General features: G+C 45.1%; 1 pseudogene; it reads left to right on the forward strand.

Annotated features, from left to right (window-relative positions):
- LOC130112996 (probable ATP-dependent RNA helicase DDX17) overlaps nt 1-26,535 on the forward strand; it is a 34,290-nt pseudogene extending 7,755 nt beyond the window's left edge.
- Nucleotides 26,536-27,386: the final 851 nt, after the last annotated feature.

A 27,386-nucleotide genomic window follows, 5' to 3' on the forward strand; every position in this document is an offset into this window, starting at 1 on the left:
TGCCTCTATTGCCGTATTTCTATTACTGACATTTTTGTGTTCTTCTGGTATTGTCCTGTAGACATTAGAGTATTCTGATTGTTTTATTGATATCTGAAGGTTTGAATAACACCCCAAACCACCCTCCTGCTCAAAAGTACTTTAGTTTAAACCCCTTTTTTCAGGGCTCACCCTAATATCTGTTTTTGCTCCACAGAATTCTGAAGTGGCAAAGCTCCAATACTCATTGCCAGTATGTGGCATCTCGTGGTCTGGGTATGTCATCTCAGCACACAGCATGCAGACATGCACATGCTAATGAACAAGTTAACTGCAAAACTTAAAAATCTCAGCATTTACCGTTTTATTTTAATTTACTCTGTGAATGATGCTTTTTAGGGAATTGATTATATTTTAGTGTGATGACATTATGGTTGGTGGAAAAATAAGCAGACTGATACTCCTCCAAAGAGAATGCATAAATGACTAAACATTTCAGTTTGGGTTTCTTCTGTTGCCTGACTTTGGTTTGAAAAAATGCAAATGAAAGTGGATAAATTCACAAAGATTAAGACAAATTACAATCATCAATTAAGGGAAGTTTTACACCAGGGTATACACACTCGTTTACTTTGCAAACAGAAATTGTACGTTAACTTGTACACAGAACAAAAAAAATAAACATGCAAATACAAATGCAGGTTGACAATCCATATTTGGTCAACACAAAAACAGAAAATGCAGAAATTCACAGTACTAAATATTCAAGTTCTTTGGCACTTTTAGATACACAACACATGAAATACCATTCAACACAAAGGGGACCATTGTGATGTTAGCTAAAATATCATTCTTAAATGATCTTAATATGATGAACTGTTCTGCAATATTTCTGTGGGGATTTTCCTTGGTGTACTATGACCAAAAATGTACTATTGCTCTTAACTGGAACTTTTACGGTGCCAAACAACAACAAAAATCATCAGTTTAGATTAAATGATTTCTTAACCCTCCTTAAATTCTTAAATGGTTGCTGATTTGTTTTTGGCAATTCATCTGAGATGGAGGCTTTCAGGTCTGTGGTTTTAAAGTCTGTTTCTTGTTACTGCAGTTCAGTGTTTCCTTATGCCGGGGCTCTTTGGCATGCCGGCAAAAGGCACGATGTAGGGGGTGCAAGGTGCTCCTGCTTTGTCATGTCTCCGTTTTGGTGTCGATACAAATTGATTCATATTCTTTGGAGAAAAGTAGTCATTGTGGGGCATCCAGGTGGCGTGGCGGTCTATTCTGTTGCCTACCAACACAAGGATCACCGGTTCAAATCCCCGTGTTACCTCTGGCTTGGTCGGGCATCCCTACAGACACAATTGGCCATGTATGCGGGTGGGAAGCCAGATGTGGGTATGTGTCCTGGTCGCTGCACTAGTGCCGTCTCTGGTCAGTTGGGGTGCCTGTTCAGGCAGGGAGGGGGAACTGGGGGGAATGGCTTGATACTCCCACGCGCTACGTCCCCCTGGAGAAACTCCTCACTGTCAGGTGAAAAGAAGCAGCTGGCGACTCCACATGTATCGGACGAAGCATGTGGTAGTCTGCAGCCCTCCCCAGATCAGCAGAGGGAGTTGAGCAGCGACCGGGACACCTTGGAAGAGTTGCAGCCCTCCCCAGATCAGCAGAGGGAGTTGAGCAGCGACCGGGACACCTTGGAAGAGTTGAGTAATTGGCTGGATACAATTGGAGAGAAGGAACCCCCCCCCCCCCAAAAAAAAAGAATAGTCATGGGCTATTTGAACCAGCAGTGTAAAACACAGTGCTTGTCCCAGGTCCATGTTGAAAAGAGAAAATGTCTTTGACTAGACTGACCTTTAAACTTTTGGCAGGGCAAGCCTGAACGTGAGAAGCAGGAAGAAATTAAGTATATTTCCCTTTCCAAGCCTCCTATGGGTTTGGCGGCACATGGCAGCTGTAACAGGCAGTCAGTGCTCCTGTCACTACTGGGGCTTCTATACCAGTCACAATGAAACAGAGGCTTGGCTAGGTTTAAGATAAGATCCCTGTTATTCTTCTTGGGTTCCTGTAATCCTCATCCCACTTAACAGAGTCAGTTTGAAAATCCAGCGAGCTCTCCTTGGGATCAGCCTGAAGTGCTTATATGTCTGCCCATCGGTCTGTCCAAAAAGCAGACAAACTGTCAGACAGCACAGATACAGAGAGAAAGTTAGAGGGGCTTGCATGGATCCAGGGTCTGAGGAGGGTCCTGCAATGTGACGAGAGAGCAACAGAACCAGCCATTGTGTGTCTCTCGGGTTTAAAAGGTTCTGCTCCCCCGTCTGACGCTGGTGTGTGCAAAGGGTTAGGGGGTAGGCAGGTGCATGTCCTCCTCCCCTCCTGTCTCCCTCCCCATCAGCTCCTTCAATGAACCAGGACTGACGGTGGGGTGACTGACTACTTTTATTAAATCAACCTGAAAAGGGGTAAGTACCAGCTTTCCTTTCTCTTAACTCCTCCATGAGCTCACCACACTCTGATACCTCCATCCCACCCACATCAATGTCACAGCTCAGCACAGGGTTGCCCCAGACAAGTATTGGTATTGTTCTGGTCCTCCGACAAGTGCCCTTAGCTGTTAGGGGACCCACAGTATTCATACTATTGATAATTGATAGACAAAAATTAATTCTGTTCATCATCTAATGATGGATGGGAGGAAATGAGGGAGACCAGTTGTTTTGACTCAGTAGTGCTGTCAGAGCCCCATGTCTTCTGTAATGAGAAACAGCCTCCTATGTTGTATTGTTTCAACCCATAAAATGGATTGTCCATATATGAAATGAGCTTTAAAATCCTGAAGTCATTTGGGTTTAACAAATGGGCTTAACTGTTGTGTTGATAGACTTTTCATCTTGTATTTAAAGTTGTAAGCATGGTTTATAATATTTTATTTCTCTTCCGCTGTGTGCACTATTTTTCATGGTTTGTGTGTGATGAGGTAAGTGTGTAGACTCTTGATTACTAATTCAAAATATATTGTAATTGAATATTGGTGGCATGGTGGCGCAGTGGTTGGCGCGGTTGCCTCACAGCAAGAAGGTCCTGGGTTCGAGCCCCGGGGTAGTCCAACCTTGGTGGATCATCCCGGGTCGTCCTCTGTGTGGAGTTTAAATGTTCTCCCCGTGTCTGCGTGGGTTTTCTCCCACAGTCCAAAGACATGTAAGTCAGGTGAATTGGCCATACTAAATTGCCCCTAGGAATGTGTGTGTGTGGGCCCTGTGATGGCCGGGCGGCCTGCCCAGGGTGTCTCCCCGCCTGCCTCCCAATGACTGCTGGAATAGGCTCCAGCGACCCTGAGAGCAAGATAAGCGGTTAAGACAATGGATGGAATGTAATTGAATATGTACACTATGGTAATTTGTAAGTGAGGAAATCATAGTCAACTGTCTGAAATTATTTTTTTTCCTCCCTCCTATGCTCTGAACCTCACGGTTCTTAACTTGAAAGATGTGGAAGATGTCAAGTTTGTCATCAACTATGACTATCCCAACTCTTCTGAGGATTATGTCCAATGCATTGGATGTACCACTCGCAGCAGCACCGCCTACACCTTCACGCCAGGAAACCTTCGACAGGCCCACGACCTTGTCTGAGTGCTGGAGGAGGCCTGGCAAGCTAGCAATCTCAGATTTTATTTGTATAGCACTTTTCATACAAACAAATGTAACACAAAGTGCATCACATAAAACAATAAAATCTTCCCCCCTCACAAAAAAGTATAGGCAAATGTTATAACAGTGCGGACAAGTTCGAAACTGAATTAGTAAAATAAATAAAAGTACCATAAACACTGATTAATTAAAAGTAACAACAGAGCAGAATATATAAAAATAGCAAAACATACAAAAGACACACACACTATGAATTTAGCAGTAGGCCGTTTTAAAAAGTAAGGTTTTTAATCTGCTTTTAAATGTGTCCAGTGTGGGGGCCTCTCTCAGGTCCTCAGGCAGGATGTTCCATCTACTTGGGGCGTAAATAGAAAATGCAGTTTCCCCTGCTCTAGACCTAGCACTAGGGATGGTTAAAAGACCACTGTCATTGGACCTGAGAGTTCTTGCTGGTTTGTAAGGAATTAACGTCTTTTATATAGCGTGGTGCAAGGCCATTTAGCGCTTTGTATACAATTAACAGAATTTTAAAATCAATTCTAGTTTTGACGGGGAGCCAATGCAGAGCTCTAAGAACAGGTGTAATGTGCTCAAACTTTTTAGTTATGGTGAGAACACCTGCATTTTGAATTAACTGTAGTTGGCACACAACTGATTTTGGTAGGCCGGTGAATAGTCCATTGCAGTAGTCTAGTCTACTTGTTATAAATGCATGGATTGATTTCTCACAGTCTGATATTGATAGAAAGCCCTGTAGTTTTGAAATGTTTTTAAAATGGTAGAAGGCTGATCTTGTGAGATGATTGATTTGGCTCTTAAAATTTAGATCACTGTCTATGATTACAATGAGATTTCTAGCTTCACTTTTGCACTCTAGAGACAGAGCTGAGATGAGCTGCAATTATTTGTCTCTGAGTCTTTGCACCAAAATAAGTATTTCTGTCTTGTCTTTGGTCAGTTGTAAAAAGTTCTGACATCCATAGATTAATATCGTCAGTACACTGAAGTAGGGAATATATGGGATCTTGGTCATCAGGAGATAGGGATACAGTAGACCCGTAAAGTATTCACACCCCTTCACTTTCCCCACATTTTGTTATGTTACAGCCTTATTCCAAAATTGATTTAAAAAATTTTTCCCTCAATCTACACACAATACCCCATAATGACAAAGTGAAAAAGGTTTTGTAGAAATTTTTGCAAATTTATTAAAAATACAAAACTGAAATATTGCATGTACATAAGTATTCACACCCTTTGCTATGACACTCAAAATTGAGCTCAGGTTCATCCTGTTTCCATTGATCATCCTTGAGATGTTTCTACATCTTTATTGGAGTCCACCGGTAGTAAATTCAATTGACTGGACATGATTTGGAAAGGCACACACCTGTCTATATAAGATCCCACTGTTGACAGCGCACGTCAGAGCAGAAACCAAGCCATGAAGTCAAAGGAATTGTATGTGGACCTCCGAGACAGGATTGTATCGAGGCACAGATCTGGGGAAGGGTACAAAAAAAATTCTACAGCTTTGAAGGTCCCGAAGAGCACAGTGGTCTCCATCATTCGTAAATGGAAGAAGTTTGGATCCACCAGGACTCTTCCTAGAGCTGGCCGCCCAGTCAAACTGAGCAATCGGGGGAGAGGGGCCTTAGTCAGGGAGGTGACCAAGAACTTGATGGTCACTCTGACAGAGCTCCAGCGTTCCTCTGTGGAGATGGGAGAACCTTCCAGAAGGACAACCATCTCTGCAGCACTCCACCAATCAGGCCTTTATGGTAGAGTGGCCAGACGGAAGCCTCTGCTCAGTAAAAGGCACATGACAGCCCGCTTGGAGTTTGCCAGAAAGCACCTAAAGAACTCTCAGACCTTGCGAAACAAGATTCTCTGTTCTGATGAAACCAAGATTGAACTCTTTAGCCCGAATGCCAAACGTCACGTCTGGAGGAAACCAGTCACCTCTCATCACCTTGCGAATACCATCCCTACAGTGAAGCATGGTGGTGGCAGCATCATGCTGTGGGGATGTTCTTCAGCGGCAGGAACTGGGAGACTAGTCAGGATCGAGGGAAAGATGAATGCAGCAAAGTACAGAGAGATCCTTGATGTAAACCTGCTCCAGAGCGCTCAGGACCTCAGACTGGGGCGAAGGTTTACCTTTCAACACGACAACGACCCTAAGCACACAGTCAAGACAATGAAGGAGTGGCTTCGGGACAAGTCTGTGAATGTCCTTGAGTGGCCCAGCCAGAGCACAGACTTGAACCCCATTGAACATCTCTGGAAAGACCTGAAAATAGCTGTGCAGCAATGCTCCCCAACTAACCTTACAGAGCTCAAGAGGATCTGCGGAGAAGAATGAGAGAAATACCCCAAATGTAGGTGTGCCAAGCTTGTAGCTTTGTACCCAAGAAGAGTTGAGGCTGTAATCGCTGCCAAGGGTGCCTCAACCAAGTACTGAGTAAAGGGTGTGGATACTTATGTACATGCAATATTTCCGTCTTTTATTTTTAATAAATTTGCAAAAATTTCTACAAAACCTTTTTCACTTTGTCATTATGGGGTATTGTATATAGATTGATGAGAAAAAAAAGAGAAATTTAATCCATTTTGGAATTAGGCTGTATAATACAAAATGTGGGGAAAGTGAAGGGTGTGAATACTTTCCGGATGCACTGTATGTACAGTTGTGAATCATCTAAACAATTACAGCAATTTATTTTGGGTTTCTGTATAACGTGTACAAGTGGCAGCATATAGAGATTGAATAGTAGTGGTCCAAGAATCGAACCTTGGGGTACCCCACACATTATACCCACTTTGTCCAAGGAAAAATCTCCAATAGACCCAAAGAACTGCCTGTCCTTAAGGTATGTTCTAAACCAGTTGAGAACCGAGCCAGAAAGGCCGACCCATTTTTCTAATCTCTCTAGCAAAATATCACGATCAACAGTGTCGAATGCAGCACTGACATCCAGGAGCACAAGAACAGATAATTTATTAGAATCTGTGTTCACATGCAGATCGTTCACAACTTTGATAAGTACTGTTTCTGTGCTATGGTGAGATCGAAAACATGATTGATAAATGCCTAGAAGGTTGTTAGATATTAAATAGTTACCAACTTGAGAATAAACTTTTTTCAAGGATTTTGCTGAGGAATGGTAAGTTGGAGATGGGCCTGTAGTTGGCAATAGCTGTCGCACCAAGATTACTCTTCTTCAGAAGTGGTTTCATGACTGCTGTCTTAAGTGCTGCAGGAAATATACCTGCCTGAAGAGAGTAGTTAATAATTTCTAAAACTTCATATGCTAAGCAACTGAAAACATAAAAAAGTACTTTACTATTAATATTTTCATCAATGATTTTAGAGAAAAAAAGACTGTCTGGCCTGTTTAATTTCTTTGCTGTACTTTTCAGTCTGTCCTTGTAAATTTCATGGTGAACCTGAAGTTTAGTCTTTCTCCACTGTCGTTCTGCCTGGTGACAGTCTCTCTTAAGCTGCCTAACAACCACTCCATTTCTCCAGGGGACTTTTTGTTTTTCTATGTTTTTAGTTTTAACAGGTGCAATGCTGTCAAACATATTTTGTATTTTTGAGTTGTTTACAAGATCCTCAGTTTGTGATGACATGAACGGCAAGAGTTTTTTGATCATTCGTAGTGGCGAACCGTGGCCCTGGACCCTAGGCCTTCAGTAGGAATATACATGTGGCCAAAAAAAAAAAAAGAAAGTCAAACGTAGCAATAAAAAAAATAGCCAGAGCCCTGCTATATGGAAGTTCAGCATATTAAAGGTTTCTTTGCACTAACTGGCTTCACAACACACAGAGGTGATAATTGCATTAAAAAACTGAATTTTAATCACATAATTTGAATTTGTATTGTTTAACTTGAATAATTGCATCGAAAAACTGAATCTGAATAACAATTTGAAATTGAATTTATTAGTTTGGAACTGAATTCCAATAAACTTGAAACTGAAGGTACTATTATGAAATTGAATTCATTTGCTCTCAAAGTATTTGATTTTCACCGAAAATAGAGTTAAATTTTCAGTGAAGGTCAAGGCTGACTCCGGACATTTTGCTACCATTTTTTGCTTTCTTTTTTTTTGCCCCCCCGCGGGCATGCTGGCCACTAGAATGTCGTCCAAGTAAACAAACAAGAATGGCATATCCCGTAGCATATAGTCCATCAGCCGGGTAGCATACATCCGGCAAACGCCGCCCGCCGAAACACACCTCTACATACCTGGGCTGGTGCCGTAGGTACGTAAGAGTGTGCCGGCCCGTTCGCGGCATCCACCGAGGGGCCTTGTCCGCCGGCCATGGTGTCCGTGGCCGATGCAGGCAGGATGCTACGCCGAGTGCTCGAATCAACCAGCAGCCGCCGGCCAGATAAGGCGTCCTTGATAAACAACAGCTTGCAGAGAAGACAGCAGCTATTCCACCGCCTTTCTTATCAGAGCTGGTGGCATGGATGAATTTGAAGCCAGGAGGTGCAGTCTCAATGAGCGCGACTGCGCCATTTCTGTCCAGCCAGGTGAAGTCCAGGTTATAGGTACTTATATGATCATTAACTAAAAATAAATTACTTATTACATGAATTAGTATGGCAGAATGACAGTCATTAGTATCGCTGATCGAACTCAAAGGACTTGAATAAGTATGGTTTACAACGGAACCAAAATTGAAACCACTCTGCTCCTGTGGACGTCACTTAGTGACGAAACTGGCCGCACCTGTGTGCGGGCACCAAATGTTGTCCATAGCACGGGACTCCCTTAAAACTTGGTTTCGCCCGGGGGCGGTGCCTTACGTCCTGCGTCACAGAGTGTCGTGTGCCTGATGCGCTCGCATTACTTCGTCTCATCAGTCACTTTTTGGTTAAGCTAGCAAAATTGTAACCAACGAAGTAGTTTAATAACCTAATCTTTGGCTTAACCCCAACATTAAACACCTCAGGCCAAAGTGTAACTTCACACAAAGATGGGTTTTTTTTGGCGATCATCATTTTACGAAAATGTACTTAGATTTTTGCTCCTTGTACCGCTGGCACGGCTGCAACCGCGACTAACTACAGTTCCCTGCAGCTTTTCCCTGACTGTTGATAATTCTCAAATTGACCATCACGTTATACTGGAAAATATACAACTAAGTAGTAAAATATATTGACATTTAGATGTCTAACAATAACAATCTACTCAGGTGGAGGTCTGTATTTGTACTGTAGTATCCTGCATCAATAGATTTGTATTCGAACATCAATGTACCATCTTGCATCAATAGATGTCCAGCCCAAACGGGCATGTTCCATGTAGGCTACATTGGTGCGACTGTGAGACTAAATACACAAATTTTAGAAAAAAAAAACATAAATAGTATATTCTTTATGCCTTCATACTTGATATGCATCAAATAAACCCATTCACATATTGTATGCGTGTATTATTCAGTCTAGTTTGCCTAAATGTCCAATCTTTAGAAATAAAACTGGCCCATACTTTGCCACTCAGTCCAACTTCTCGTTTTCATCTAAACTAAAATAAAAAGCCAAGTGCAATTTATTTTCATCATCTCCCAATACACTCCACCTTCCTCACTTACCTTTTTTTGCCAGGGGTACGACGCCTCTTCTCAGGACATACAGTAGTGGTTCCACACCAAAAGGTTTCTGTTCTATCTATTTGAGGGTCCCTAGCACGCTCAACTATATTTCAGTTGGTGCAGTCACTAGAGGCCGTGCATGTTGCAAGAAACTCTTTGGGTCTCATAATTTGGATATATTAGTGTTTGTCAAAACATGTCATTAAAAGTAACTGGGGCCCTATCTTACATCAAGATGCTCAGCCCAAGGCACACAAAAGAATTACCTCCATGTACAAGGATGTGAGACCAAAATGTAAATCCCCCCAAGGCACGGCGAACACAAGTAGCTTTCTTGAACAGGTTTAATGAAGTTTCCAAATCTCCATCAACACCGTGAAAACTTGTAACAGAAAACGGAATACAATTAGCCCAATTAACATAAAATCAGACCGCACATAACGTGGGCTACACATAACATACATAACGTACCTCGTTGGCTGCATGCCAGAATGAGGGAATTGTCCATGAAACTTGCTGGTTGTCTTTGATGTCCTTAGTTTCCGTGACAAACATTAACCCATGATGCCCGCGAACAACGAGAAAGACCGCGGGCCACCCGAAAGTCCATGCATCATCCCGCTAGCAAGCAGTTGGAAGCGCGCTACCGGAAAAGAAGGCGAAAACACGTCTCCCAAACAATGCGAGACCAGACCCACATGCAAACAATCACAAACAAATCAAACCATGTGTCACCCAACAACCAAACAATGTACAAACCAACCATGGAATCAACCATTAATATAAATTGTATGCATCATTATGGCTACATTTACACTCCCACCAAATTACACAAACTTAACAGTATGTGGGATTTCTCAAAAACAATGTTATTGCAGGTACCATATCAAATGATATTTATCAAAGTTAAAGATAAGTTTACAAGTAAGTTTTCCTTTTCAACAGGTAAACTTCTATATCATAGGTACCAGGTAAGTAAGTAACTCGCTGTAGTACTCTGTACTCTAATCTGCTTCTATCAAAGTAACGACTTTGTGTATAGGTCTTTCTAGATACATTGTGCTGGTTATAGCTTTCCCTTTGCTATCGAATGTGGTGTGGCTAAATAGCAGCTTCAGCTTTCTGACCCTACCATCTTGCCCTGGGTAGACTTCAGTGACTCTTGCTAGTCTCCACTCGTTGCGTGGTCTGTTCGTCTTGGAGAAGGACGATGTCATTGACCTTTGAGTTCCTTCCGTTTTTATACCACTTCTGTCTTGGTTGCAGGTTCAGAAGGTATTCTTTCCTTCATCTGGTCCAAAACTCGTTGGCCAAATACTGGACTCGGCGCCACCTCTTTTGTAGATAGAGATCTTGCTTGATAAATTTTCCAGGTGGGAGAGGAATGATTGTTGACTTCATAGTCAGAATGTGGTTCGGGGTTAACGGTTCAGGTCCGGATGGGTCGTTCAGGTGCTCAGCAGTAAGTGGCCGGCTGTTGATGATGGACATGACTTCATACAGGTAAGTCCGGAGAGAGGTGCTGTCGAGCCTTTGTGCAGACTGGTCCAGAATTGCAGTCAGGATGCTCCTTATAGTTCTTATCTGCCTCTCCCATATGCCGCCCATGTGACTTGCCGCTGGAGGATTCATGAGGAACTCACATCCTAGAGCCTTCAGTCTCTCTACATCCATTCCTTTCATGAGTTCTGCGAACTCTCTCCTTGCACCAACGAAATTGGTTCCTTGGTCACATCTCAGTTGGCGAATGTTTCCTCTTAGGGCAATGAGTGATCCGAGTGCATTGATGAATGCGTCGGTTGTCATATCGTCGATCACTTCTATGTGAATGGATCTTGAACATAGACAGGTAAGTGTGAGTCCATATCTTTTGAGATCTTTTCTTCCTTAACGCAGATTGGGCTGAAGCAATCCATTCCAGTATACGTGAAAGGTGGCGTTGCTTCCATGCAATCTTGAGGTAAGTCGCCCATTCTTTGTTCTTCGGTGCGTCGTCTGTACATTCGGGACTTGACACATTTGTAGATGTGTGATGAAACAGCACTGCTGCATCCCAGGATCCACCATGCGTTTGTTGTCATTCCGCGTCCTTGGTGTTGTATTTTTTCGTGGTGGTGCTTGATGAGTAAGGCTGATATGTGGCTTTTCTGTGGAAGTATTGCCGGATGCTTTATCTGCGGGTGTAGCGCAGCTTGACCTAGACGTCCTCCCACTCTGAGGATCCCGTCTTCGTCCAGGAAGGGGCTTAACTTCTGCAGCTTACTTTCTTTGGTCTTGGCAACTTCCTTCTTTAGCTTGAGCCTTATCTCAGCTGGGAATGCTTCTTCTTGAACCAACTTAATGATGGCAAGCTCTGCTTCTTTCCTTTCCTCGATGCTTGTACTTTCATTGGTGCGCTGTTTCAGACCTTTGTGTTCTTTGGCCATTCGCTGTAATTTTGCAACTGCCTTTACAGCGCTTGTCCAGTCCGAGAACTTCTTCAGGTGGTCTAATAAAGATCTCTGTTCCTTTGTCTCGGTGTTGCACACGAGAGCCTTGCGAAGCTCGGGATCATCTTCGTTGACTTCTCCCACTTTGCATTCTCTGTGGAGTGGACCCTTTTGCCAAAGAAACTTTGGGCCGGTGAACCAGTTTGAGGACTTAAGTTGGTCTGCAGTCAAACCTCGAGAGGCGTGATCCGCGGGGTTGTCCTCAGAAGCAACATCTGGTGTTACTTGTCTCACTACTATGCGATGACTCGTTCCGATGGCATCTCCATAGTCTACACAGGGAGTTCCACACCCCACAATGCTCCATCCCAAGTCCGTGCATTGTGCGTAGGGCTGGTTTGCTTTGCCAGATACGACTTCTCTTGGTAGAAGGGCTTGTGAGCAGTTGTACCTGATGACCAGGCCTACTTCACATTCTTGTAGAGGTGCTATCTTTTTCTAAAGGTGCTCCAGGTGGGACCAGGCTTTCGCTTTTTTGTTTGTTGGCATGTGAGCTCTGTTGGCTGGAATGAACTCCCGTGTATAGGCTGGTGGTAGGGAGATCTTCTTTCCAGAGTAGAAGCCACGGACTTGTAGAGTGTTCACTCTTTGAGAGTTTACTGTTGTGGTTGCAGTCATCGTAGTGAGCTTGACTTGGTCTTTGTTGGCCTTTAGCGTTTCAGCTACTTCGCTTAGAATAAAGGTTGAGTCACTTTGAGAGTCCAGCAGCGCATACACGAGGACTTCTTGTTCTGGGCAGGTTGCAGATGAGAGCCAGACAGGAAGTATTGCAGAGGTATGTGTGCCAGCCTCACCAACTATTGCCCTGTGTGAAGTAGCAGCTGTGGGCATTTCTTCAGGAGGTGATGATTCGGGTTCCTCTTTGCTTTTCCTTAGCTTGTGGTGGCCTCTTGTCGCCTTTGGCTCTATCCACGTGCAGGCAGGTAGGGTGCCGCTTGTGGCACACGTCACACTCACTTCTGCTGCTGCATTTCTTTGAGTGGTGGCCAGGCTTGAGACAACCAAAGCACAGCTTGTTTTCCTTAACAAAGGTCGTTCTCTCTTGAACTTCCTCCTTTTGTGCAATGTGTGTCCATTCTTCTTGCAGAAGACACATGTCATGACCGCTTTTTCATCGGAACTTATCAGTACCTTTGCTCCAACGGTTCTATTCCATTTGCCTCTTGGGTTCTCAGCTTCGCCTTGCTTGAGTGACTGCAGAGAGGTGATGGGGTTACAGGCGATCTTTGCTTCTTTGGTTAGAAATGCGACAAACTGGCTGAAGGTGGGGAACTGGTTGTTCCGTTCTTTTATTTCAGTAGACTTCCGGTTCCACCTAGCAATTAACCAGTCCAGTAGCTTGAAGAGAATCTTCCTGTTTTCATTGCAGTCATTCAAGATTTCCAGAGACTTTATGTGAGTCATAGCGGCCTCACAACAGCGGAGAAAATCAGTGAACCTTCTGAGCTCGACGCTATCCTTAGGTCCCATCTTGGGCCACGTGTGGAGCTTGTCTCTGTACGACTGTGCGATTGTCAATGGGTTTCCATAGCTTTCGTCCAATAGCTCCCATGCAGCAACATAGGCAGACTCGGTGCCGAGTAGGAAATGGCCATCAATCGCTTTCTTTGCGTCTCCATCCACATACCTACGGAGGTAGTAGATCTTATCATTTTCCTTCATATTCTTCTGGTCGATCAGCGTTTCAAATGACAGTCTCCAGTCATTGTACATCCCCAGTGAATACTGATGGCTCAGGGATTAGGATTCTGTTGGTACTCACTGCATCTGCTAGCACCTTGACGAGCTCTGTTGTATTTTCATTTGGGGAGGTAGTCACAGTCCTTGGTGCAGAGAACACATACAGGGATGGAGGACTTGTGGGAGCAGGCACTTGTTTGACTATCCAGTGTGATCGCTTTCTTCTCTTCTTCTGTGACCTCTTGATCATACACTTCTATTCTCGCTTGTGCTGCATTTAGACTTTTCATCGTCTCCAAATGCTGTACCTTCCTTCGCTTCTCTTGCAGCGTCCTTTGGCGAGTTGCATGTTTCGCTTCCAGTTGAGCCTTGATTTTAGCTTCCTCTTCCTGGATTCTTAGTTTCAGCTCTTCTGCTTCTCGTTCCATTCTCCGTTTCAACTCTTCAGCTTTTTGTTCTAAACGACGCCTTACAGCATATGCCTCTTGCTTGGCTATGTCATTTTTAGCTTCTTCCAGTCGCTGTATTTCCTGTTGTTCCCTTTCTTGTTCTTGTGACACTTTCTGAACAGCTTTGCTTGCAGCGACATCAGCAGCAGCGTCTAGTCGTTTTTCAGTAGCGAGGTCCTCTTCGAGCCAAAGGTGAAACTACTAACACTAGAATTGAACAGAGAACCTGCTTCAGGCCAATCTGGTTCTTCCTCTTCAGTTGCAAGTCCTCCCAGTCGTCTTGAGGCTCTGTCTACAATGAACTGGGATACTTGGATGCACAGATCGACTCTCCGACGTGCTTCGTGGTCTGGTGTTACGATTTGCCGTAGTTCATCATAAGCACACTGGACGTCTGCAGAGACCACGGACTTCACCGATGACGTCGTTGAGCATATCATCAGATACTGGCTCCGTCTGTGATAAGATCTTCTTGGGAAATTTAACCTGAATTCTCCATTTATCATATGTTAATTTGAATCTTTGTTGAAGACCTTTTATTTTTTCGTCTTGCATTCCTTTACCCTTCTCTGTCAGAGTTCTGGTTCTTTCGTCTAGTACTGTCTTTAACTTGATCAGTAAGCTCTCCTTGCTTTGACATCTTGTAAACTTGTTAATAGTTAAAGGTTAATGTAAATATAATAAATCTGTAAGCCTTTTTAAACTTACTGCTTGCTGTGTGATTATTTATGAATTTTAGAATTGTTTCTCTAAAATAACCTTCACTTATGTAAACCCCTTTTTAGTTCAAATGCATCAAATATTGTTCAATGAAATTATACTTTAAACTTCAAAGCACACTTATTTCAAACATGCAAAAGGAATTCAGTCAGACCTTATCTTGAAAATCACACCCAAATATAGGCTAGTCAATGAAAGACTTCAAAACGTGGTAAACATGGACTCCTAGCGGTTGCTTGTTGTTATTACTTTCAATCAACGCACACAACTTATAGCACATTTACAAACGCCCTTTTCTTAGATCACTAACTTGTTAAGTGTCCAAGCTCGTTATGGCCTCGTTTTGAAAATAGCCCTCATGCAATCTTCTTGCCTTTAATGTGTGTGTAAAATGCGAGCGGAACTTAGCTTTAATTTACAACGTCATGCAGTCCCACGCGCGTTGGTGAAATCAGGGGGTGAAACAGACATCGGCGCCATCTTTAGTCCCACTTGCGTTGGTGAAACAGGTCGAGTTTTCACTGTAAATCCCCCCAAGGCACGGCGAACACAAGTAGCTTTCTTGAACAGGTTTAATGAAGTTACCAAATCTCCATCAACACCGTGAAAACTTGTAACAGAAAACGGAACAATACAATTAGCCCAATTAACATAAAATCAGACCGCACATAACGTGGGCTACACATAACGTACCTCGTTGGCTGCATGCCAGAACGAGGGAATTGTCCGTGAAACTTGCAATGATTGTCTTTGATGTCCTTATAGCTTCCGTGACAAACATTAACCCATGATGCCCGCGAACAACGAGAAAGACCGCAGGCCACCCGAAAGTACATGCATCATCCCGTCAGCAAGCAGGCGGAAGCACGCTACCGGAAAAGACGAAAACACGTCTCCCAAACAACGCGAGACCAGACCCACACATGGAAACAATCACAAACAAATCAAACCATGTGTCACCCAACGAACAAACAACGTACAAACCAACCATGGAATCAACCATTAATATAAACTGTATGCACCATTATGGCTACATTTACACCAAATATACAAATATGAATATTTTCATAGAATATTATGCATACATTCATATAGGACATACATCTGTACAAATAACATCTAATAGTGATGTATTATTCAGTGTAGTTTGTCTGCCCCTAGTCCCGCATAGCCAGACCTATCTCCACACTTCGTTTACGCTGTGCCAGCGCTGGAGAAAGGTCTGACTGCACTCATTACCATAGGGTGGGGTAAAAAAACGCCGTATTTCTTTAAACGAATCACAATCGTCTTGGGAATCCGGGCTGAATCTGATTGGGACCTAGAAAATACATAACTATGCATTTTCAAAATACATAACTAGATGTGACTTGTGGAAAAGATGGTCATGGAGCTGCGCGCGCGCATCAGGCACACGACACCAAGTTTTTAGGGGGTCCCTCCATCTCCACAGCACAAACACGAAAGTTGGAGACAATGGAATAAAACACGTTTGCAGGCAGCATTCGTGAGCCTGCTCGATTTGGATGGAGTCCATCGCGTTTAAAAATTAGAAGAGCACTCCCAGAACAGATTAAAATTGTCAATAAAACCAAATTGTAAATGAGAGCACTGCGACTGAAGCCAGAGTGAAGCTGCAAAAGTCTGCTAACGACCAATGCCACGGCCGAAAGTGGGCCAGAGATAAAAACTTCCTTCTAAGTTTTAGAAGGTTAAAAATACGCATGAAATCCAATTTTAAAAGCTCTGCTGCCGTGGAATGTCATTTGTACCAACGTCAATGACAACGTTAACAACAGCGGTATATTGGGATAGCAGACTAGGAAGTTCTACCAGAATATCACTTACCTTGACACCTGGAAAGCAATGTGTTGCAGCTCTGTTCGACCTGACGTCCCTGATGATGGAATCACCCACAATCAGAAGAGAAGGTGGCTGTGGAATGGGTGCAGTAGAAGAGCGCACCCGACCATAATACATCGGTGGATGGGGGCTCCCAGCCAGTGTGGGGGACACAGCACCAGGGGGGATGCCACCAGTGGCCAGTTTAGGACCGGCAAAGTGTTTGGACACTACCTCCTTCGACAACCTACGTCTAACGGATGAGTTTTCTTTTCGGGATCCAGGGTGGTGAGCAGTAGCCGATGGTGAGCGTTCCGCTCCCGGACGCGACACACTGGTCAGCGGAGGGAAATCTTTGTTGTCCAGAATGTCAAATCCATCTGCTGGAAGGTCAGGAGGAGCAGCCGAGGAAGGACAGCCAGCCGGATCAGGATGTACCGGGTGTAATGTTCCGTTATATAACAAAGCAAGCTGAAAAGTAAATCTTATCTCTGTGTATTTAATCACGTTTTGTCAGCTCCATGGCTGTCACGTTCTTCTCCTAGAGCGTTCTGTGAACCTTAACCTTCTATAATAAGCAAGATACACCAATACTGCCACCTACTGGCCCGGTGGGAACATAACATTACGTCCTCCTTCCTTTGAAGTCAATACAAAAAATAATAAGAATACAAGTTAAGTATAGAGACTGTTAAGCTATAACCAAACTTAGTCATCTAAACATTACACCACATTTTTAACATTTTCCTTTTCAGGTAAAATAACAAACAGGTAAGTCACATTAAGCTATTGCCACACCTAGTCATTTAAACAATATATTTAACACTTTATTTTCAGTACAGGTATAATGTATAACAACAAACAGGTAAGTCACATTATTTCCTTTTCAGGTATCCAAACTCAGTGTTACTTTCTGCTAAGTTTTCAAATAACTCCACACTCTGATGTCTTGAAGGATATCTCTAACCAAACTCAAAGCCTGGTTTGTTTCCTTTTTGTTCTTTAATTTTTTATCCTACAAGTGGTGGAGGAAACTCAGTCGGGTGCACGTCAGGAGGATGCACGACAGGCGATGTCAATTCAGCACCTGAATGTAGAGTCAGAGTGAGGGTTAGATACAAAAAGGCAACACAAAACAACTACGTATACGGACATACCCGTGGCTGCAACACCCCCACCCATAAAAACAAGCCCTACAGGCTTGTTAACAAAAAAACCTCAAGAAAAAAAAAAAAGGACAATGTGCTACATAACACAACAGTAACATGAGACCAAACAAAAAAGTGGAGCACGTCAGCCACAACAATGGATCACCACAAGTAGCTCCGCTACATCCAAAATAAGGTTTCTCACATCTTTTCCCTGGAGGCTGAACAGAGGTGGGAGTAGATTCTGTCGTGACAGCCTCACCAGGCCTGTCAGTTGCAGCCTTTCTCCATTAGTCCAGCAGCTATCAGCTCACAAGCCAAACCAACCCGTTATCAACCTGTAAGTTTACCATTTGTTACGTCCCTTGGTCTGGAGAGTGCAACAATTAGTGTACTGGGTAACTGAGGTGAGGGTGCAACACAGAGAGAAACGTATTACTGTAACAAAATATAAATATTAACACCATGACAGGGCAAGGGAACCGAACGGTTGCCAAAACAATAAGCTACTAACAAAAGTAACCCACACTTGACAGTGCTGAAAAGCACCAAACCTAAAGACAGAGGGTGGCAACCGCTCCTAACCTAGTGTGTCCAACAGAGGTAAGCTACGTGATGGGGTGTTTGCCCATGGACATCTTACCTTGATCCCCTTGCCCAAAAGAACTAAACGCTAAACATAACTCAAAATAGTCAAAATGCAAACTTAAACGAAAACGGGCCAGACATTACAAACACAAAGTATCTACAGCAACAAAGACATCAACACAAAGTAGCTACATCACACACAAACTAAACTAGTTGACCGGGAACTGAACACATGTGGGGGTTTAAACGGGAGACTGCACAGCTGATGGAAATTGGACAATTTGTTGACCGGTTGATTAGGTGATGAGGAGCACCTGGCAGATACCTGAATGTAGAGTCAGAGTGAGGGTTAGATACAAAAAGGCAACACAAAACAACTATACGGACACGGACACACCCGTGGCCGTAACACCCCCACCCATAAAAACAAGCCCCTACAGGCTTGTTAACAAAGAAACCCACAAGAACAAAAAAAAAACTGACAATGTGCTACATAACATGACAGTGACATGTGACCAACAAAAAGGTGGAGCACCTCAGCCACAACAATGGATCACCACACGCAGCTCCGCTACATCCAAAATTTGACCCAAAAATGGCCAGCACCTTCCCACCAACCACATTGTCACCTACAAAGTGGCCCTCAACCACAAGTTACTGAGACAAAACACAAAGTAGCACACACACACACACACACACACACACACACACACACACACACACACACAACACGGTGGAGACCCACGTCAAATAACGTAGCTGCGTTCGACCCGCAGGTGAACCAGCTACAACTTGTGACCACACAAAAGTCACAACACAAGGTGCTGCTAGCATGGACCAGCTGGTGGAGGCGGCATGGTGGAGGTTGAGAGCGCAGCGCGCCCCGCAGTCATAGCTCTAAAGGTCTACCGTCCTCAACTCCCCTCCCATCTCTCTGCCACAAATCCCACCCCGCAAATCTCTCACAGGATACTTTACTCAGCCTGCCTCATACTTTACTCAGCACCCATGATGATTGCAACACAGGGGACTAGGGATCGAACCACAACAGGTTGACCGGCAGCTTAGCCTTAGCGTTGGACCTCGTCCGCTTTGGCACAGAGCTCCGCCACCAGGACCAAACACCATGGCAGAGGACGAAAGGAAGTGGACCAGCAGCCACAGCCGTACCCACCACCAAACCAAGAACATACCAACAACACCTGTTAACACTAAACACAATAATAAACACCGTGCTTAACACCGCCCAACACCAAACGTTAACACAGCACACTACAGGAAATAGCGACTAGCCAGACCAAAGCTGCCAATATCCCGGACGAGCCCCCATTTTGTCACGTTCACTTTCAGCCTGCACACCCCTTTGATTTATATTCGCTGTCCGTTATATGCCTTCAGTGGGACTGCCCGTTTATGTATTTGTGGCTTCTCTTTAAGTGCTTTAATGTCTTTTACATTAATCAGGTTGGCTTTTGCCCCTGTGCCTAATTTGAAGAACACCCTTGTCCCATTAACTAATAGAGGTGCTGTTCATTTGTCTTTTCCAATTGCACGGACTTGATGTCCAGTGTCTATACTCTTAGTTGGCTGCACACTTTTTTCAGAGTCACAGGAAACCATGTTCACTAAAAATGAATCAATCACTGTCCTCATCAGTTTGACCCACCACATGTACCTTGCGTTCTTTCCTTTCTCTTGGAAAACACATTTTTTGCATAGTGATTTTTTCCCTTACACCTGGAGCACATTTTACCAAATGCTGGGCATTGCCTGGGTTTGTGATTATCTCCACAACGTTTGCAGCTAAATGTGTCACTTGCTTGCTTCGAGCGCCTCGGTATTTTTCGCGCCCATTTTCCTTGAATGAAACGTCTACATTCGCACTTGGCAGAGCTAAAGCTAGTCCCTCAGTGCCATCTTCAAACGTTTCCATATGCTGTTTGGCTAACTCGCTGGCCTGGCACATTTTCACAGCATTGTCCAAACTGAGTTCCGCTTCTCTTAACAATATTTCTCTGACTTTCTTGTCACGTGTGCCGAACACAATTTGATCACGAATCATTGACTCGTTCAGTGCACTGAAGTTACAGGTACTAGCCTTTAGCTTAAGGTAGGTGAGAAAACTATCAAAGGTCTCTCCTTCGCATTGCATCCGCATTCTAAACACATACCTCTCGTAAGTCTCATTCTTTTGACAGGCAGTGTTCGTCGAATTTCTGGATGACTTCGTCCAGCTTGTTTTTGTCTTCCTCGGTAGCAAACGTTGTACACCTCCAGCGCATCAGCTCCAGGGATGGTGAGTAGCATGGCGGCCTTTAGCTCATTTGACGCCCCTGTCACCCCTACAGCCGCGACATACAGCTTGAACTGCTGCTTGAAATTTTTCCAGTTCGTGTCTTCATTTCCAGTTAACATTAAAGTCCCCTGTGGTTTTATCGCGTCCATTTTCTGTCTGGTTCACTCCTGGTACCATGTAATGTTCTGTTATGTAATAAATCAAGCTGAAAAGTAAATATTGTCTCTGTGTATTGAATCACGTCTTGTCTGCTCCATGGCTGTCACGTTCTCAGAACGTTCTGCGCATGATCCTTAACCCTCTACTGTAATGTTCTGTGCCCTCTGGCTATGTTAACTTATAACATTAATAAAGCAAGGACGACTTCTCTCGTGCTGGGTGTTTATTCATCGACCGGATTCCCACTGACGTTGTTACGTACATCACGTGACTTTGTTGTGGCGCTACGGAAAGCCGTAAGGGACATTAGCAAATCAAATATTACTAGCAAATATTACATCTCCCTTTTTCTGAAAAGTGCTGCTTTCTCTGCAGAGATACAGACCACGTTGAGCACGTTTATAAGCGAATACAATCTTAATAAGAAAGAATATGAAAGTGGAACTCTTATATAACTGGACTGCAACAAAGTAGTGTAAAACATTTCCTTCACTGTCTAAATGTGACACCGTAATAACATTTCATCTTTTTTTTTTTCATTTCATTACTGGTAACTGCAAACAGCAGGTAGGTACACAAGGTAAGTGAACGCTGTAAATATTTCTTTTCAAAACATAGCAGGTATAGTACAGGTTGGTGTAAAATTCTCTTTTTTAACATTCATAAGTCAAGGATTTGTCTTGGTTTGATCGTGCGACCTGACCTCGTGGTGTAACCAGGCTGTGTGTCTGGTTGTCGCTGATTGTTCGTGTCTGGAGGTTCAGCATGCTCTTGCTGATGGGCTTGTGTGTTGTTGTTAGCGCTGGTAACAGTCTGCTGTGAAGTGTGTGTGTGCGTAGTGTGAGTGTTCACTCTGCTTTGTCGCAGGTGTTGACGGTTGCGTTGGTAGATCTGACCTTCTTTGGTTTGGATGTGGTAGCTCCTGTCTGTGTTCGCTGGTCTTTCCACAGTTGCAGGTCTCCAGGATCCATCCTCCTGCCGGAAGCGGATTGGTGTGCCTGCGGGCAGGTGGGGCAGAGGTTTGGCTGTTCGGTTGTAGTATGCCTGCTGGCGCTGTTGACATACCTCTCTCCTTTTGTGAACATCCTCCTGACTGGCGATCTGTGGCTGCAGGTGTTTTGCTGTTGATGGGAGAATGGACCGCAGCCTCCGACTCATCAGTAGCTGTGCCGGTGATTTCAGGTTGTCCACCGGTGTGTTGCGATACTCCAGTAAGCTCATGTAGGGGTCTTTGTTCTCAGCTTTGGCTTTGTCCAGGATGCGTTTGGCCGTCTGGACAGTCTTCTCGGAGAGGCCGTTGCTCTGTGGGTAGTGGGGGCTTGTGGTGGTGTGTGAGAAACCCCATGTCTGTGAGAAGTTGCGGAACTCACCAGAGCTGTAGCACGGACCGTTGTCGCTGATGATAGTCTCGGGGATTCCGTGTCGAGCCATTGCTGCTTTCAGCTTCATGATGACGGCAGATGAGGTGCAGCTGTAAAGTCTCTCTAGCTCGAAGAATCTGGAGTAGTAGTCCACAGTGACTATGAAGTCCTGTGAGTTCCATGTGAATAGGTCTGTGCCTATCACTTGCCACGGCCGCTCGGGTATGGCGTGTGACATCATTGGTTCCTTTGCATTTGCACTGCGCCGTTCTTGGCATATGCTGCAGTCTGCTACCGCATCCTCGATCTGTTTCCCCATGCCAGGCCAGAACAGTAAGTCTCTTGCTCGGCATTTGCTTTTTTTTCACGCCAAGGTGGCTGGCATGGATGCGCTGTATCATGTCCTTGCGAAGCTTTTGGGGGACAATGATTCTCTCACCTTTGAACAGGATACCGTCCATTTCTGAGATTTCTGCTCTGTGGTTCCAGTATTCCTGGATGCTGGGCGGGCACTTTTTCTTTGTGTCTGGCCAGCCAGTGAGTGTGGCTCGTCTGAGTGCGGTGAGCTGTGGATCTTGCGCTGTTTCCTGCTTGATTTCTGTGAGTCTTGTGTCGCTCACAGGGATGTTGCTGAGGACTGTGTGCACTTGGGCCTCCATCCCTTCCTGTAGGTCACTGTCGTGGTGTTCTATTGACTTGCGTGACAGTGTGTCGGCCACCGGTATGTCCTTACCGGGGCGGTGGATGATTTGGATGTCGTATTTTTGGAGCGCCAGGATCATCCGTTGCAGCCGGGGTGGTGCTGCTGCCAGTGGCTTTTTTAGTATTGCCTCCAGAGGCTTGTGGTCTGACTCCACAATCACTTTTCGTCCATACATGTACTCGTGGAACCTCTTGCAGCCGAAGACCACAGCGTAGAGCTCCTTCTCTATCTGTGCGTAGTTTTCTTCAGTGCTGTTGAGTGACTTGGACGCATAGGCAATTGGTTTGCCATCTTGGAGCATGACAGCCCCAAGGCCACTTTTGGATGCATCCACTTGGAGTCGCAGCTCTTTCTGCGGGTCGAAATATGAGAGTACTGGACCTGGGTGCTGTGTAATGAGATTCTTCATCTCTTGGAACGCCTTGTCGTGGACTGCATCCCACACAAACTCACTGTCCTGTTTCAGAAGCTGTCTGAGGGGTGAGTTTATCTGTGAGAGGTGTGGAGCAAATCTGGCGAGGTAGTTGATCATGCCGAGGACTGTCTCCAGCTCTGCTTTGTTCTGTGGGGGTTGCATGTCCTTGACCGCCTTCACCTTGTGTGGGTCTGGTTTGATGCCTTCGTGTGAGAGCGTGTGGCCGAAGTAGCTTACCTCGGACACGCATATGTGACACTTGTCGGGGTTGAGCCGCACCCCTCGCTCCCTTGTGCGCTTCAGCATCGCTCTGAGACGCTGGTCATGTTCCTCTTTAGTCTTGCCGAACACTAGTATGTCGTCCACTATGGCCGTCACACCGTCCAATCCTTCATATGTTTCATCCACGCGTCTCTGGAACTCGTCTTGAGCGGACACGATTCCGAATGGCAGTCTGAGGAAACGATACCTGCCAAACACTGTGTTAAATGTCGTCAACATTGAGGATTCAGTGCTCAGTTTGATGGCCCAATAGCCTGACCGCGCGTCTAACACGCTAAAGTACTCAGCTCCAGCAAGCTTTGTGGTGGCGTCCTCCAGCGTGGGGAGGGGGTAGTGAGGTCGTTGTATCACTTTGTTAAGAGCTCTGGGGTCTAAACACACTCTAAGTTTGCCTGTCTTTGGCTTCTCAACAATGACGAGTGCGTTCACCCATTCTGTGGGTTCTGTTACCTTACAGATTATGCCGCCTTTCTCCATGCTGTCAAGCTCGTCCCTCAGTTTGCTGCGTAGGGCGATGGGGATTCTGCGTGGCGGGCAGACGACCGGCGTTGCATCTGGTGTGACGCGGAAGGTGCACTCGCCTGGGAACTCTCCTATTCCTTGGAAAACATCTGCATACTCATCCATTATGCTCTGTGATGTGACATTGTTTTCCTCGCTCACAGCCATCACTATTTTTACCAAGTTTAGGTCACGGCATGTTTTCATTGCCATGACTGGTGGGGCGTTTGTGTCAATGACGTAAAAGTCCAGCATAATTGCATTGTCTCTGTACTTACATTTGAGTTTGCATGTGCCTTTCACGCTCAGCGCGCCTCCTCCATATTCAGTGAGTCTGTGTATTGCTGGTTTCAGTGTCACATTTTTGAACAGCGCCTGGAACAGGTTGGTGGGAATAGTATTGGCCTGTGCCCCAGTGTCTAGTTTAAACTTTACCTTCTGTGGAGGTGTGCCAATTCCAACCTCTACGTAAGCCTGCTCGTTGCTTTTTCCGTTGTTCTCTATTGAGATGCAGTCTATGTACAGCTCTGTCTGTTCTCCCACAGCGGTGCTCTCCACTGTAATGTTGTCGAAGTACAGTTCTTCCTGCTCTCTGTCAGTGGTGTACTCTTCTGGGTTCTCTCCGACGGCATGTACTGTGCCGCGGTAGTACTTTGTCTGTCCCTGGGAGCTAGACTTGCATACTTTAGCAAAATGATTGAGCTTCTTGCATTTAATGCATTGTTTACCCTTAGCTGGGCAAGTGGCTTTAGCGCCGTGTAGCCCTCCACAATAGCTACACGCCCTAGCGGCGGTGCTAACGTTACCCTCCCTTTGTCTGAAGTTAGCGTTAGCTGCTTTGGGTGCGTTCGGTTTGTAAGTCTTTCTGCCTATTGCGTGCACCGTTTCATGTGTGCTGCCCTGGCCCATAGACTTTAGCTGTTGCTTTGCTAGCTCGTGTGAGCGGGCTACATCTATGGCCTTTTCTAGCGTTAGCTCAGCTCCCTGGCTAAGTAGCTTTTCTCTCACTCTGGGTGAGTTGGTGGCAAACACGATGCGGTCCCTGACCATCTCGTCGGCATTTGGGTAGCCACAGTCTTTGACTAGGAGCTTTAGCTCAGTTACAAATCGTTCGAAGGATTCACTCTCTCCCTGCATCTTTTCATGAAATTTATATCTGGCATAAATCGGGTTTGCTTTGGGGGTGATGTACTCAGTGTACTTATCGTAGTACGTTTCTAGCTTCTTGGCTTGTTCTCCGCTGAGTGTCCAAGTGTTGTGCACATCTCGCCCTTTTTCCCCTATCCAGAGCAGGAGGTAGCTGCATTTCTCCTCTTCGTTCTTCCCGCGCAGGGGGCCCTTGAACATTAGCTCCGTTGTTTGCCGAAATCGTCTCCATGCTTCAGGTAAGTTCGCCGATTCCCAGTCCATCCGTGGAGCTGGAACGCCGTACGAATCCATATTGGGTATTTAAACTCCGCTACTCTGACACCATGTAATGATCTGTGCCCTCTGGCTATGTTAACTTATAACATTAATAAAGCAAGGACGACTTCTCTCGTGCTGGGTGTTTATTCATCGACCGGATTCCCACTGACGTTGTTACGTACATCACGTGACTTTGTTGTGGCGCTACGGAAAGCCGTAAGGGACATTAGCAAATCAAATATTACTAGCAAATATTACATCTACAATAAACAAGATATACCAATATTGCCACCTACTGGCCCGGTGGGCACATATCATTACACCGGTGGAGTTGGGGATATCAGATTTTCCAAAACTTGAAATTTATTTCCAAGCTGGAAGCCTCATGCTTCAGCTTGGCTCAGGATGTGAGAGCAGAGGCGGTAAGAGGAAACATTTTTCACATCTAAAATTGCAAATGGACAATAGATTTAGGGACCCTATTGTTACATTTGAACAAGCACAGATTAGCATCACAGTTTGAAAATGGATATTGTGTTGATTCCTGTGATGTTCAGTATTAGGGAAATACACCTTTAAGGACACAGGGCGTTATGGGATAGTAAACAGAGCAGCCACGGGAGTGGGAAGGTAGACGAGAGTCAGTCGGATTATGTGCACGTTATGCGCCGAGCGAAATAAACATGCCGAAGTTCCACGGCTAATTCAGAAACGGTGTTATCATCTGTGCGAGTGAAAAGTAGGTCATTACAATTCCCAACACAAAAGAATCCTTTTAATTAAAATTGGGAAAACGCGTTAACGAGGCAGCAGTTCCAACAACAACTCCAACTTGATGTACCAGGACGGGTGTGACAGGCGCATGCGTTCCAGCGGCAGACATGGCCGCGGCAGCTTCAGCCGTGACGGCCGCAGCAGCCGGGATGGAGAACGCTCATCTTCCTCTTCCTCTTCCAGGGACCGGAGCCGAGATAGCGGGGCCAGCTATGGTTCTGGCTCGAAGCAATATCAGACTTATTGCGGGAGAGGGGGCTACACCTCCAGGAATGGATGCCCATTGGGGGGCAGTGGAGGTCAGGATCAGCCTAGCCAATTGCAGGGTCAGTTTGGCCAGCTGCCCCCACCCAGGCCTCTGCCCCTTATAGCCCAGCGGTTCCTCCAACCACAGCCAACGCTCATAGGCTTTGTAGGGCAATGGCCGTACCTGTTTGCTCCCCCACCCCCTCCCACTCCACCTCCCAGGAAGTAGAATTGGTAAGGCAAAGCATTATGGACACTAGTGCCGTCTCATGTTTTTCTAATGTTACAGCTCCTTTGTACTTGGAACTTGTCCACTTAGGCAAGGAGGCGAGAGTTGAAATGGCATACCATTGAGGTACGGACTTGTATTTGTTTCTATATCATTTTTTCCACATGCCTCAGATGTTTGGAGTTCTTATGGTTTCAGTATATTTGAACATTGAAGGCCAAACTCAGGTTTCAATGTAGGGTTTCCACAGTCTAGCGGAACTGGGCATAGCGCTGTCAACTTGTTGCAAGGGTTGACTGGATAAAAAAAAAGTTTCTTCTCTAATTTTAAAAACATGGAGTCTTTCATCGACTACTTGCATGCAAATTCCTCATACAGATATTCAGTGATAATAAAGAGGACAGATTTTTTTGGGGTTAATTCTGTGTTTCTTTACATTCAGCTTAAATAGTTTGTCTTGCTTCCTCATTCTCAATGTCGAAAAAAGTCCAGAGTCAGTATCGGTAGTTTCCCTCGAGTCAAATTTTTGGTTAGAAGTCAATCAGGATGGGGCGTCCGAGTAGCGTAGCGGTGTATTCCGTTGCCTACCAACACGGGGCTCGCTGGATCCCATACCTCCGGCTAGGTCGGGCGTCCCTACAGACGTCGTTTGGGGGCGCCTGTTCGGGGGGGGGGGGGGGCTGGGGGCAATAGCGTGATCCTCCCACGCGCTACGTCCCCTTGGCGAAACTCCTGTCAGGTGAAAAGAAGCGCCCCCCCCCCCAAAAGTCAATCAGGATTTTATATTGGTACGCGTATTTCTGTCTTTTTCTAGTTCAATCAATCAATCAATCAAGTTGATTTTATATAGA

The sequence above is a fragment of the Lampris incognitus genome, chromosome 5 (assembly GCF_029633865.1).
Source record: "Lampris incognitus isolate fLamInc1 chromosome 5, fLamInc1.hap2, whole genome shotgun sequence".
NCBI lineage: Eukaryota > Metazoa > Chordata > Actinopteri > Lampriformes > Lampridae > Lampris > Lampris incognitus.